Here is a 15,545-nt window from a genome sequence, read left to right on the forward strand (position 1 = left end):
CTAAATAACCTCGTTTAAAACAATGAATTTTTAAAAAACAATCCGAATGAATTAAAAATAAAATGCAAACGGAAATGAACTGAAAAAAAACACAATTTTTCTTCAAACATGCCCTCATTGACACATTATCAAACATTCTAATATATCTAATCAAATAGTCCAAAATAAAACATATCGCCCCGATAATACTAGAACATTTACAAGAATAATGATATATGTGAAAATATATTGTTCAAATACGTCTTTCTAGGGTGCCAATGGTGATAGAGTCATTTCTTCAGAAATAATTGAAAAAAACCGAATTAGGTGTGCAAATTATCCTCAATTAAGATTAGGTACAACACGCTGTTTAAAATAATATATTTATGAAATAAATGAAACTCCATCAATGGTACCTGCATTAAACAGATTATCCCTACAGATATTTTGGTTATCTTAAAAATCCCCAGTAAAATAGATGCCGGCATTAAAAAAATCACAGCAATAAAAATCTAAAGTGCGATAATGCAATTTGCCACTTATAAATGCTTTCGTTCATCTCGTTCACCGCGCCATAAACAGTTTTACGGTTTAGAAGCCCTAAGCTAAAAATATAAAATTTTTCTTCATTTTTTTCAAGAACCCATGGCACGTAAATGTTCTTTGATAACCACGAGACATTCTTTGAGGACGAATCTTAATCTGGAAAAGGGAGGAGCCCTTGAGGTAGGCTCCAAATATTAGAAGAAGTTCTTTCATCTCCCTCCTATCCCTAAAATTCCGAGCGGGAAAATCTTAGCGTAAGAATTTCGGAGAAGCTGAGAAGGGGCGCGTGAAATAGGTTGGTCGAATTGTTTCAGGAAAAATCGGCAATTTATTAATTAAACCGGGGAATTCTTTGAATTGTTTGAGGTTTGTAGTTTGCTTCTACGATAGCGATTCACGAACACGTTTTTTGAAAAAAAAATTAGAAGTCATAAATCTAAAACAACACTGACTTGGAGAAAAGCTGAGGTTAAACTAAAAAACAATGTCAACCAGGGAAGATTGTGCCTATTGAAGTTTTGTATGTTGGTACAAACGGTATATTCCTATTATTGAAATTTTAATTCTAAGGTATAATAGATTGAACTATTTTGTATCCTAAGCATTAAATTAATTTTATTGTATATTCACCTCAATATGCAAATATAATGCATATATTTATGTGTAGTATGGTGATGAGGTCGTAGGCCATGGCGATGATTTAATTTCAGTATAATTTTGAATTAAGGAATGCATTGAAGTGAGTATAATTTAGTAATTTCTGAAAGTATTTTATTTTCTTCACAAAGCTTTAAGTAGCTTAAATAATATTGAACACATTCCCAGGTACTCAATAAAAATTCTTTGAATGTGCTGAAAAAATTGCCAGTTCCGACATATCATTCAAAATGATCGTGTATTACGCAAGTAACATACAGTTTTACAGTTTGTCCGCATTTATCAACGAAATTCTTTACGCAAGTACGTCGTATGCATTGCGATCTTATTTACCCATAATACGAAACCAGGAAATTATTGACTCATTCACAGAAGGACTCATTCATACACACTTCCACATATTCAAGGACATATCTGGTATAATGATACATATAATACTACGAATGGCAAAAATTTTACCATGTTTTAATGATGTAAGGCACCATTTAAATGCATAGAATCAGGAGGGCTCAAATGGGAGCTAAGTTCCGTTCTACGAATGTGCGAATTTTGACTTTCTTCAATAAGTGACGTGAAGTCCTATAAGTCTACATACCTTCACCGTGATCGTATCACCGTAGGAAGACCGTAAAAGTCCAAGAATAAACAGGAAACTAACCTGAAATGAGAAAATAAGAGTATTTTAATATGATTATTTTAATGAAATAATTTCATGAGCAGTGTAAATTGCAGTTGGAAAGAAGTATCGGGGTTTATAATATGAAAATACGGACGCTGAGGAAGGAGGATGGTACAAAAGGCGGCAGGACATCGAAATGCGAGAGCAGAGAAGAGTGGAAGCGGTTAAGTTGATGAAGAGGAAAAGAAACAAAGGTATGGGTGGCGAGAAGAGGAAACTTGCATTGGAGATGCGGACGAAACAAAGTTTGGATTACTGATGGCATAAACGATTCTTTTTCTTTCCGGGTCTGGAATTGGAGGGTGGAGGTTAACGCAGTGGAGGGGTGACAATTAAGTTGGCACAATGCCATTAAGTAATATCTTACCACATAGATATGAATATGACACAATTTAAAAGTTTTATAGGTAGTCCATTTTTTTATTTGTCACAAAAGTGTAAAATACATGGATCAAAATTTTCCTCGTGTAACATGCCACATGGATGGTTAGCAAAAACAGAGTTTAAAAACGAATTTAAGTAGATGAAAGTTTCTCGGGTTTCCAACCTGTTCAGGGTCTGCATGGTGTAGGCCGACGTTTCGTTGGGAAACTTCCCAACATCCTTAGGCCTGATGATGCAGGTAAAAGCTCACATTCTTCGCAAATCAAAGTATTCACGGGCCCTAGACTTTATTGGGCGGCCAGTCTGGCCAACATACAGACAGTCACACTCAGGATCCCAATAGTACGTTACCTTCACCACTCAAACCACCAACCTTCACCCTACCTCTTTATCTACATTACCCACTTCCCCTCCCCACCTTGTAGCATAAAATGAACCCTGGCTTGTTTGGTGATGGCAGGTTCCCTTAAAAATTACTTAGAATACGTCGAAGCCGGTTGCAGGGTATTAAATTAAATGTGGAAAGTACAAAGTGCATTTATTTTATTTTACATGCCGAGGAGTTGTTGTGGGATTGTGTTGAAAGAAGGAGACGAGGAAAGACACTGTACGTATTTGCAAAGAAATAAAAATGTTTTGCAAGGACATGTGATACAATAATAATAATAATGGCATATAACTTTATTCCACTCATATGCATTTACATTACAACAGATAACAGAATGGTGGAATATATAAGTACCCCTGGTGAAATAATTTTGGGGCTACCATCATGCACTGTTTATACAAGACTGGTGCTACCAATACATGACAAATAAATCTCTTTCGCTGAATTCACTGATATTTTTATTCTTATCGTTTGCATTAAATTGTTATGCTGTAGTAATGTATATGCGCACAATACTACTACACTTGGTGACTAACTTGGTTTTAAAAACGCGTAATAATTGCATACATACGCACAATATACCTTGTATTGAGAACATTTTATGCTAGCAAAAACTCTAAAAGTAATAACTGCAAAACTGTAAATAAATAAAAATTTTATGTTTAGGAAAAATTGTCTAATTTTACAATATAGACTTTCCTTGATCTTAAACTGCCTTACGCTAGCCAGGCACCTTGAAAGAGGTCGCAAATGAGCGGAAGAGAGCGAGAATGACGGCGATGGGTGTAGAAAGAAAGACACAGACGAGGGCCTTGGCACTCCCTGCCGTCGCATCGCCTTTCTTCCCTTGGAAGTGGCCCTGCCCTCTTTGCAAGTCCTCTTTGGCACCCACCGCCCTTGTCATTTCGCCTCCTTCCAAAGGCAAAAAGGACTTTTACCCAAACAACCTCACGCCGCCCTTTCCCGCCACCCCCGGCAGCAGCGCTGCTAAAGAGCCCGAGCCAAAATTTCGTTTCCCTCCCCTCTCTCCCCAGCCTCCACCTACTTTAGTCCCCATATTCTACCACATCACCACTCCTACACTCATTCCCTGAAATTTCACTCTTTCTTCATACATTTAATGCTTTTTTTAACTTGACATCAAGTAAATTACGTGTAATATTTGCAAGTCTGTCGCGTGTACGGTGGTACAATAAAGATGAACTGCCTCTAGAACCTTCGACTTAAGCTGATGGCCGTATCCTCAATGACCAGAGAATTTTCTCGAATATTGCGAGGAATTTTTTTTTTCAACCTCCGATGGGTCATGAACAGAAGACGAGGTGAATGATAAAAATTATTTCATTATTAAATGTTGAGCACACTTTTAGTATCCTTTCGACGTAATAGCTTCGTTAATTGAGGTATTGGTCGTACCTGTGGACAAGTTTTACCATACCGAAGATGTTAGCGACAGTGATGAATCCAATACCTCCAGTGAATTTTGCCTTAGTTCGGAAGCTCAAAGCCTGTTTGAAAGCCGTTCTCTCCCAGCCACTTCTTCATTTCAGCGTAAAGATGAAAGTCATACGACACTAGGCATTTCACGGCGGGATCGAAAATGCCCCATTGCAATAGGGTGGTTTCCTATTATTTTTTTATTGCCTAAATCGAAAGATTATTACTCCTGGAGTACACATTTCACACTTTTAGATTTTTAAATGATAATATCTATTTTTCGCGACTAAATGAAAAGTGAAAATTTTCAAGCGCGCGAAAACGCGACGCGTTAGTAGGAATGATGGGAAATCTCTCCGTACGTCGTATTTCTGGTTCCCCCTCCGCCCGGTGAGGTGACCTTGAGGCGAGGCTTAGCGCTGATACGTCGCAGGCTGCCAGCGGGTAGCCTAGTGCCCTGCCGCCTGGTAGCGCTTGGCTTAAATAAGGATTATTAATACCTTATCAAACGAGGAAAACTTTCCGACCTTAGCCAGTTTTAATAAGTGATTATTAAGACGTGTTTCCCTGAGCTCTGCGCCTCATGCATGCATTGGTAACCTCAGACGATGTATAACTCCTATCTTCTCCTATAGAAACTAGGTCCCTGTGACGTCACGTGGAGTGGCATCGCATGGGCGCCAATCTGGCCCTTTTCAAATGAGGATAAAAATGGACCATTGCCATTCGTCTAAACCGGCATTTATAAAACGAAATAATTTGTATATTATGAATACACTAATGGTGGGTAACGAATCGCAATTATTGCCTTTTGTTTTCTTTGATGAAGGAAACTACCCTATTGCTCAAGGAGCGGTTGGGCTGCATCAGCGCGGAGATGACGGAGGTTTTCATGGATCAGAACACTTCCAAAATCAGCATATGTCCTCTTTTGTTTTGAATGGGAATGGACGCAATGTTTCACACTCAAGCCACAGTGCATTAAAAATTCTCTTTCATCGGCATAAAGGTCAAGACATGTCAATGCTGAAGCCATTCGGCGAGTTTTCTGGCTGGTGCTACGCAGTGCACACTTGGCGGGAGAATCCATTGAGGCAGTGTAGTTAATGAGATTGCTGCAAACCTTAAACTAAAAACTTAAGATCAGAAATGAATTGAGCGTGTGGTGCGGAGGATGCGCAGTTGCCCTATGCGCGCATTACCCGCCTATCGCTTGCATGGTGTTTTTGCTGAGGTATCGGAGGTTGAATAGAAACGCCCCTCGTATTAACGACAAATACTGATCATCTGACCTTCTTTCTCTTTTCCCGCTTCGTGTTCCTTCGCGCACAACGAGGTCGAGTAACTTATTTCGATGTTTCGCCCCCCTGCCTATCTGTCTCCTAAAGCTATTTTCTATTCAGGCTTCTTTATTCCATTAACTCCAATTCCAAATGTGTTACGGATTTTGATCTTTTTTTTCATCCCTCAAATATTTTGCACCTTCTCTATCGCAATTCTCCCCCCACTCCTCGCACCACCAGATGAATTATACCATTCCTTGTTATTTACTTGAAAATACTGTTAAATATTATTCTGTTACTTTTTGGCTACGTTTTGCGTTACGTTTTTACGTTATTAGTAAATTATTATCTTGTTATTCTCTGTCCTCTGTAATTTGCCTCGTGCTATTTTTGTACTGAATTAAATAAATAAATAGAAAAAATTCCCCAGAACCGGTAATCGAATCACTGGCGATTGGCTTTCCGAGCCACTGTGGTTCATGATTTCCAATGGCCTTTGTGCCAAGCCTCATTGTACTAGAGGTTAGGCCCTCGCGGTCCATCAAGGATGGCAATGTGAAGAATTTGGGACTTATGCAATGGAGTTACAACCGGTTGAAACCTCAAACCTGCGCTAAAGCCGCGCATGGCGGAAAGCCGTGGTTAAATCACGGTCCAGGTTAATTTTTTCTGATGGCAATTCATGTACAAGTTAAATTACGCTGCGTAGGGCTAGAGGTATTATAATAGCAAGAAGTTGAAGGTCCTACTTAAAAAAAAAGCAAAATGCATTCAGTCAGGTAAAGGAGAATAGAATTAAATCATGCAATTGAAGCTATAAAATTTCTATCTTCTTAGTAATGGTTCATTCACTAATTATCTTTTACTAAGGATTGTGATCGAGTTTTAAAAATTGTGTTAACAATTGTTTTAACAATTTTCACATCAGTAGATATGCTAAACTGTGCAATAGCCGCTGATCGTGGATAAGGCAAAGAAAAAGCTGATGTAGTCACTTTGTTTTACCAAAAATTATTCAGCCAAAAGTTTTGCTTAACGGGCCAGGAGTTTGGACTAATATAGACAATTTTCCATCTCCATGGAAAGTAGCGAGGTAAGGCCATTCTATTTTTTAAATTGTGTTTCATTTTCATCATAAAGCTATCAAGTTTTTTTCAAATAATATTACTGATTTATGAGAAAATGAGTAATTTTTCTATTTAAGAACCACGGATATTATCATTTACAAAAAAATACTCAAATTAATTTTGTATTTCGGTTAAGGTATGACACTGTCTACCTTTCGCTTCGGCATTGAGCTTGTTTCGAACTTCATTAATGCGAAGGGGCAGGCATATAATATGAACCTCAATTCAATTAATTATAACTCATGCTTTGTGCGTCATGAAATTGAAGATACAAAATATAACATCGCTACTGCATCAATGATCTTCCATTTCACAAAAGTGGGCTACGAGGAAAAATTTCAAAGGTTTTCCGAACGTCCCTAAACCCTTGGCTTTGTTGCGGAGTGAAACCCAAGCTATTGCGTGGAAATATTTTCATATCTCCACGCAATAGCTTTACTTTGCTGACAACACGTTCCCAAGTCTGGCTTTCCTTAAGCCGTCCGGAATCATCACAACCCTCCTCCCTCTTCAGTGCCTGCTTACCGTTATCCCTCCGTTCGTCTCCTTCATTGTAACGACACAGCTCACAAACGCCTTTTTCTTTCCCTACAAAATCATCCTCAACAATAACCTTCGCCTCCAATCGAAACACGCCCTCCATGGCTGAGGTTTTAAAAAATAATCCAGGTTAAAGTAACTGTGGAGGGCCAGATGTAGTGGAAAGACATCCTTATTTATTGAATAAGATTTATGGAAGTTTTCCACAAATTTATTTATCAAACAAAGGCGCGTCTCGATCGTCAGGAACTTCTCAAGTGAAATGTGCTTGTGATTGATATAAGATGGAAACGCTTCGTACTTTGTGAAATAAGCATGTTGCACATTTCTATCTCTCTATATTAATTGAAAGAATAATGTAAGTTGGTGAGCGACAAGTATACATCATTTTCACGAAAACATCAAGATATGCCATCCAAATACTAATTCGTCGACTGATGTCAACAAAAGATGGACGTTCTGTTCACTCTTAGTCGATCTGAAAATCAAAAAATTTGACCTTAGGTGTAACCGATTTTGATCTCAATTGCCAAGTATTCTTCGTTTTATCACAAAACATAAACATCAAATTTATTTAGCAATTAATGAAACTGAGGAAAAGATATAGCAACGTTTTGTCTTCGCACTAGATGTCTACAAAACGAAGGTAACAGTGAAATAAAAATAATTAGCAAGGTAATATTATTAATGCAAAAGATTATTATGGTATGATCAATGACAGATTATTTGCATGTTCTACTTAACAACTTTGTGTAAGACATTGGAAATTATTTATACTAGCACAAAAACTGAAGCTAACTGATAAAGACTTTAATTGTGCTCCCAAATTCAAATCTAATTTCTAAATGAATGTATTTAAAAGATAAGGATATTCAATTTCTATTAATTTAGATTGAACCAGTAACAAAGGATAGGAAAAACAACACTTCTTGCATTCACCAATCAAGCATAAACTATTCTTGACCCTTAATGGAGAATGATGACACTGGCAGTACCATTTTCCTAGAATTCTGATAAGTAAGTTAGAGTAGTCCGATCGATATAGAATATTTCGATTAATTCCTAGTACATCACATGTTTTTCCCGCATCCAAAGCATTTCACTCATCACTTCATGCATAATTTCCTTGTTATATCTAATCCTAATTTCGAAGAGATTAATTAATCACTGGATTCGTGACACACGGAGAGTATACTGATGAGGACAGGTAAGTCGTAGTCACGTATGATCTGTAACCTGTACTCCCTCTTTATTCACCAATGATTGGTTTGTACCGACTGGGTGGTTGCTTTCCCAGATGAAACATATGTGATGACCGGAATTTGAGCGCAAGATATTTGCGGCAAATTCGGTTACGAAAGTGTTTACTCCCTCGCTAGCAGGTGACTATGCGCGCGAAGCGAGGCGGAAGGGGAGGATGACTCGAGGCTAAGAAAGCGAAAGGCGAAATACGGCACACAAAAATACTCTTGGAGAGGACGGGAAGATGCAACACCATGGAGTTGTCGTAACAAACACTCCACTTCCTAGAGCCCCATATAATCCTATAGGTCAACTGGGGGGGGAGGATAGGACCTAGGGGGCCAAGATTTTGAATATAAAAACTCTCAAAATCTGAAGGAAGGCAGTTGGTGTTTGGGGAGTGACAACCGGGGTGTGTATCACGAGGGGTCGTCACTTGGTGCAGCAGAGATCGCCCGTCTACTCCGTGCCGTATTGAGATACCCTGTCGGTAACCAGTACTTTCCCGGCATCCCGCGAACATCCAAGGGAAAAGCGAGAGTATCAGCCTTGCCGAACGCCCGACGTCTATCCGCCTCTTCGCGACCTCCGCCTGTCCAAGCCGGTACGCTTCTCGGGAGACCCAAAGGTAAAGTGCCTTTTCCTATCTATAAAAACTACAGCTTGAATCAATTCATTGCTTACGGCACCCTAAGGCAAGGACCCACACGGCGAAGCCGAGTTCGATCCCCGTCGCACAACAGAGCACGGGGCGGACGCTACAAATGGTGGCAGCGGTGTCGATAATTGAAATGCCCGCATGGGGCGAATTCATTTTTTTGAGAGATTGAGGAATTAAAATTGTTTTCGCTCTTTGAGGCAATCAAAATTTTTACTCAGGAAAGATGTTGTTCGGTCATTCCCATTCCGGGATTGATATTTCGCCTCCGAGTGAGAAGATTACTCTCAAATGCCAGGGCACTGTAAGACCTGAATGGTTTCACTTACAGGAGCCAGAAGCGTGATTTGCATACAAGCTGTACTTTCGGGTCTCTCGTTTCGTGTCCCCATGTTTTCCTTCTTCGTGTAAAAATTTGTGTTTTCCGATTTGTAAATATACCTTAGCCAGGTAGTTTCGTGGCTCTTTGTCAAAATTTTGCTGTGTGGTCGCTACGGTGGCATCACGAAGAATTGTGACCCCGCGGGAAGTCATTTAAAAGTAAGCCGTGCCACACAATCCATTTAAAATGCCGGATCCTCCCACCGTTCCGCCCACCATGGCTCCTGCCAATGTATCCGGGTTTTTATACGCGGTAGAAGTATTTTCAGGGGAGGACGACGAGATAGCCGTCGAGGAATTTTTGACAACTCTTGAAACCGCGGCCACTTTGGGCCAATGGAGTCCTAACCATAGAGTAATGGTATTGAAATTACGTATCAAGGGCAAGGCAAGGCTATTTGTGAATACGCTCGCGCCCGAAGTAGGAAGTAATTGGGAGGCCTTGAAAAACGCGCTAAGGGAAAGATTCTCCGCACGGGAAAACGCAGGGGCTAGGTTGAGGAAATTACTAGATTGCCGACAGGGTCGCGAAACGGTGAGAGAATACGCGGAGCGAATCCGAGCTCTGGGCGAAACTCCGCAAGATTCAGTGACCGACCCGGAGGAACGCCGATGGCGGGCCAAAGTGCGGGAGGAGACGATGTTACAACAATTTTTACAGGGGCTGAGGGAAGGGATCCGGAGATTCGTGTTAATCCGGGAGCCGTCCACTTTTCAAGAGGCAGTGCGCCTCGCGAAAATGGAGGAACAAAATGACGAGCAAGGCAGAAATAGACTATGTTTAGTGGCCGGTCCCACCACGCCATCGGGTGACCGCAATAATCACCCCCCATCACCGCCGCCCTTTTTACCCGCGCCATCACGGCCAATGTGCTACCAGTGTCGACAATACGGGCACTTCGCAAGGGATTGCGTAATAAACCCCATGCGCTGCTTTAATTGCAACGAGATGGGGCATGTGAGGCGCGAGTGTCGAGCAAATAGATTTTCCACTCGGAACTATGCACTGCCTCGGGCGGGAAGCCCTCCTCCCCCCCGTCCGATCGCGAGCCCCTCCCCCCAATGCTAACCTTACGGGAGGGACGAAGACGGCGTTCAACCCACGAAGAAACGCTCCGGCGGAGAGAGGACGACGCCCCACCCACCCAAACGGACTTCCCTCCGGGCACCAGTCCCGCCGCGCGGAGGGGACTCGGCGATGGTGAAAGGAAAGCGGGAGAGATTGGCGCCGTCAACCCGCCGAGCAGACACAACGGGTTATGCCGTGTCCGTCGAGGTGGGAGGCAGCCGCGCGACCCTTCTCATCGACACGGGAGCCACGCTGTCCCTCCTCAGAGAAGAAGTCCCCCGCCCCAACCACCCCCTTCACCCCCCCTTGACACAACTTTGCGGAGTCACTGGCCATCACCTAGCCATAACGGGGACGGTGACTCTCCCGGTGAGGTTAGGAAAAGGCACGTTTTTCCATGAATTTCAGGTAGTGGGGTCGGACTTGAGATTACCCGCCGACGGCATTTTAGGATTGGATCTCCTTCGGACAATGGAAGCGAGTCTAAATCTAAAAACAGAAGTGTTGAGAGTGGGTAATGAAGACTTCCCTTTGGAAGCGGTTGTCTTTGGCCGGGACACGGGGGTTCTAGCGCGGGAGGAAGAGAGAGGGAGACGAGAGAAAGGGGAAAATCCTCAGATGGTTAGACTAAAAGAGCGCACGCGGATTTCCCCGCGCAGTGAGGTGGTCACTATGGGGATCCTCGGGAAGAACGGAGGGCAGGGCGAGCAGACATTATTAATGGAACCGGTCGAAGTTCCTATCCATGGGATCATGGTCGGAAGAGGAATTGTGCGCCGATTGGAGGGAAATCAAATCCCGGTGAAATTAATTAATGTCTCGAATGAGGAATTGGAAATTCCCGTAAATATGGTGGTGGGAAACATTACGCGGGAATTTAAAATTCCGGAGGCCGCTCATAAGGAGTTTAGTCGGAGGGAGAATAGCCTTCCCGAGGAATTAGAGATTAAGTGTTTGCAGCTACCAGGGGAGGAAGGAAAGAGGTTGCGGGAAGTATTGTTAGAGTATAGCGACATTTTTCACAGGGAAGGGAAGCCGCTGGGTAAAACGTCGCGAGTGCGCCACGAAATCCACACCGGAAACCATGCCCCCATATTTCGACGACCGTATCGGGTTCCACAGGCGCAGCGGGAGACAATGCGCACCCACATCACGGACATGCTCGCACAAGGAATTATTCAGGATTCTACATCCCCCTGGAGTGCGCCGGTGGTGCTGGTCGCGAAAAAATCGGAGAACGGTGAGGAGAAACTCCGTTTTTGCACAGACTTTCGCGCACTCAATCAGATTACCCGGAGAGACGAATACCCCTTGCCAAATATTCAAGAGACGCTGGACCAACTAGGAGGAGCGAAATATTTTTCCACGCTAGATATGGCCAGTGGTTATTGGCAAATAGAAGTTGAACCAAGAGATAGGGAAAAAACTGCTTTCTCGACCCCCGAGGGGCATTATGAATATCTCAGGATGCCCTTCGGGCTGGCCAATAGTCCAAGCACCTTCCAAAGACTGATGGATTCCGTCTTATCAGGGCTTAAAGGAAGCAAGTGTCTCGTATACCTTGATGATATAATTGTTCATGGTCGAGACACAGGGGAGCATTTGGCTAACCTAAGGGAAGTGTTTGAGCGATTGCGGGCCTCGGGTTTGGCATTACAGCCCGCCAAATGCAAATTTTTGGAAAATTCGGTGAAATATTTGGGGCATATTATTTCATCGAAGGGAGTGGAGCCAGATCCCAATAAAATTAGGGCAATCAGTAATTTTCCCCCTCCACATAACCTACGGACACTCAGAGGATTTTTGGGCTTAGTTGGATATTACCGCCGATTTATTCCGAAGTTCGCCCAAATAGCTAAACCTCTGACGGAACTCACTAAGAAGGGTGTGAAATTTGAATGGACTCAGAAAGCCGTTGCCTCTTTCGCAACATTGAGAGACTTTTTATGTAATGAGCCGGTACTTCGGTACCCAGATTTCAAGAAACCTTTCATACTATACACGGATGCTTCCGGGGAAGCCTTGGGGGCCGTCTTAGCCCAGAAGGATGCCAGTGGGGAGTACGTAGTCGCTTACGCTAGTCGGCAATTAAATAAAGCGGAGCGTAATTACAGCGCTACAGAGAGGGAATGCCTGGGGGTAGTATGGGCGGTAAGGTATATGAGGTGTTACGTGTACGGGAGGGCCTTTACAGTTGTTACGGATCATAGGCCTTTGAAATGGTTATTTTCGCTAAAAGATTCATCGTCACGGTTGACTCGGTGGTCTCTTCTCCTAAGCGAATATGATTTCGAAGTACAACATAGGCCCGGGAAAGTACACCAAAATGCCGACGTTTTGTCTCGTAACCCGGTGGCGGTTATTCAAACACCTTTCGAGCCTGTATGGGATAGACAATTAATACGAGACGAGCAGGCAAGGGATCAATGGTGTGGGAAGGTGTTGGAGCAGATAGAAAAATCCGGGGGAAAAAGTGATTTTTATACCGATCAAGAGGGGATCTTGTATCGGAAAGGGAGAAGGGGCGAAGAGCAGTTGGTTGCTCCCAAGAGCATGCGGGAGAGGGTGCTTAGAGCGTTTCATGACTCACCGTGGGCGGGCCATATGGGAATAAAACGCACCCTGGGGACCATTGGGGCCAAATTTTGGTGGCCAAAGATGATAAGTGATGTGATCACCTATTGCACGCATTGCCATTCGTGTCAATTGCGTAAAGACCCGCAGAAACAAAACAGGGCGCCATTACAGTCTTTACCAGAGGTGACTGGCCCCCTGCAGAGGGCAGCAATGGACATCGTGGGACCACTACCAATGACGGATAGAGGGAACCGATACATCCTTACCTTCCAGGACGCCTTTACCAAGTACCCGGAAGCGATAGCCATTCCCGATCAAAAAGCGGAAACGGTAGCTAAGGTATTTGTGGAGTCAATCATTACTCGTCACGGCGTCCCGCGACAATTATTGACGGACCGTGGGGCAAACTTCACCTCCCAACTCATGAGAGAAGTGTGTAAGCTCTTAGGGAAAAAAAAATTGCAGACAACTGCTTACCATCCCTCCGGAAATGGGCTGATTGAGCGAAGCCATAGGACGTTAATGGACATTTTGTCTCACTTTGTTGACAAATATCAACGAAGTTGGGATACTTGGGTACAGTACGCCATGTTAGCATATAGGAGCTCCCGACACTCCGTTACCCGCGAAACCCCCTACTTCCTTATGCACGGGCGGCATATTGAACTACCGTTCGACGATATTACTTCACCAGCCTCCATTAATTACGCTACGGATAGCAATTACGCAGCCGAACTCCAAGCGCGCTTGAAACTCTCGTTCCAAGCCGTTGCGGAAAGACTAAAAGTCGGACATGCGGCACAGGCGAAGGAGTATAACAAACGTGCTACGGAAGTATCGTTCCAACAGGGGGACTGGGTGTTCGTGCGAAAAGACGCTACACGGCCAGGGACAACTAGAAAGTTAGATAAACATTGGGAAGGGCCATATGAAATCTTAGAGCAAACCAGTCCGGTGAACTATAGAATTAAAAGTGTACAAGGGCATAAAGGCGCTCAAATAGTGCATGTGAATCGTTTAAAACAGTGCAAACTAAGTGATGCCCCTCGTGCCCCCGCCTCCCCTCCCCTACCAGCCGAAGAAAAAGTGAAAGGACGACGACGGAGGAGGCAAGAGCCCTCCCCTCCCCTCCCGCCATATTGTGTCGTCCCAGGTGTCGAGTGGGACACGGGTCCCCCTTCAAGACCTTCCCCTCCCTCACTACCCACCCTCTCTCCCCCGCCACATCGGTACCCCCTCCGCAGCCGAGGACCGGTCGAGCTGACGAGGGAAGTGTAAACAAAAAGGGGTGACGAAACGCGGGATGGCCGCGCGGAACTAATGGTGAAAGATTTTCGGTTGTTTTCGTGTGGGATTTAAACGGTTTTCAGGTGGATAATAAGTCGTGGGCAACTCCAATTCATTCTTTTTTTTATTTTTATTTTATTGGATATATACATATATATATACATTTTTTTCCCTCCTCCCAATTATGCATACAAGAGACAGATAAATTGGGACAATATTAATTGGTTTCTAAAAAGGTGCTGGCTCCCGCCGCTCATCCAGGGTGGGGTGATCGAGGTAGAAGGGCAGCCGCTGTACTTCCGAAGGGCTGCAGGGCCGCAGTCGGACCTTCAGGTCGGGGTCGTCCGATAGGGCATTGATCGAAAAGATGTGGTGTCGCTGAAAACAACCAACCAGCAGAGCGTGCATTTGATAAAGTTGCAGGCGACTATTGTCAATTCCACGTACGCTCTGGCACGAAGAAATGAACTAATCGTCGCGAAGATTAGTAACGTTACTTCGCGGTTGGCCGCAGAGCTGACAAAACGGTACAATGTACTAATCCCCCACCCCAGAGCATTGTTTTACAGAACCAAGTCCACCAATCGGTGGGTATACAGCGTCCCGCGGAGGAGCCACTTCCTACAGAGATGCCCCGGGAGAGAGGAAGCCTTGAACGTCACAGAAGACTTTCTCAGCGGCACCGGGGTGGTGGAGCTGCGACCCGGATGTTCCGGCTACAGCGAGGGACAGGTGCTGACCCCTTTCTTCCACCGGAGCTCAGCCCTCACCACCCGACGGAGGGATATCTACATGCCGGAGATTAAGGACATTTTGCAAGGCCCACTACATCACTACATCAACAACCCATCGGCGGAGAAACAACAGAGACTGGAGAACCTCGTCCACCAGTCTCGTCGCATCTTCGGGAGCCAGGGAGGTATTCCGGTGGAGCAGGTCCACGAGATGCTCCAGGAAGCAGAGGCCCTAGAAGAACCGTCATGGGTACCATCTGTGCACACCATCTCCTACCTTGGCCTGATCCTTACGGCAGGAGCCGCCATATGCGCAACGGGGGTCGCGATCTTCCGCCGGTTCCGGAAGCGGTCGATTCAACCCCCGCCTACACCATCGGCACCAGAGGAGATGGAGATGCTACGAGCTCCACAGTAACAAAAAGAAATTTTTGTACAAAAACTTTACAAGCATTGTATAATAAGAATAAAGAGGAAATGGCGGTTAACTGGAGGGTGGGACACTCACGAGAAGCACACACAAAAAAAAAAAAAAATGGTTTAAAATGTGAGCAGTCTCGTGATAGAGACGGCTCAA

General features: G+C 44.0%; 1 protein-coding gene across 1 annotated transcript in view; it reads right to left on the minus strand.

The window, feature by feature from the left end:
* LOC124162751 overlaps positions 1-15,545 on the minus strand; it is a 1,072,747-nt gene that overhangs the window by 562,006 nt on the left and 495,196 nt on the right. The gene's annotated exons all lie outside the window — the stretch shown is intronic.

The sequence above is a fragment of the Ischnura elegans genome, chromosome 7 (assembly GCF_921293095.1).
Source record: "Ischnura elegans chromosome 7, ioIscEleg1.1, whole genome shotgun sequence".
NCBI classification, from domain to species: domain Eukaryota; kingdom Metazoa; phylum Arthropoda; class Insecta; order Odonata; family Coenagrionidae; genus Ischnura; species Ischnura elegans.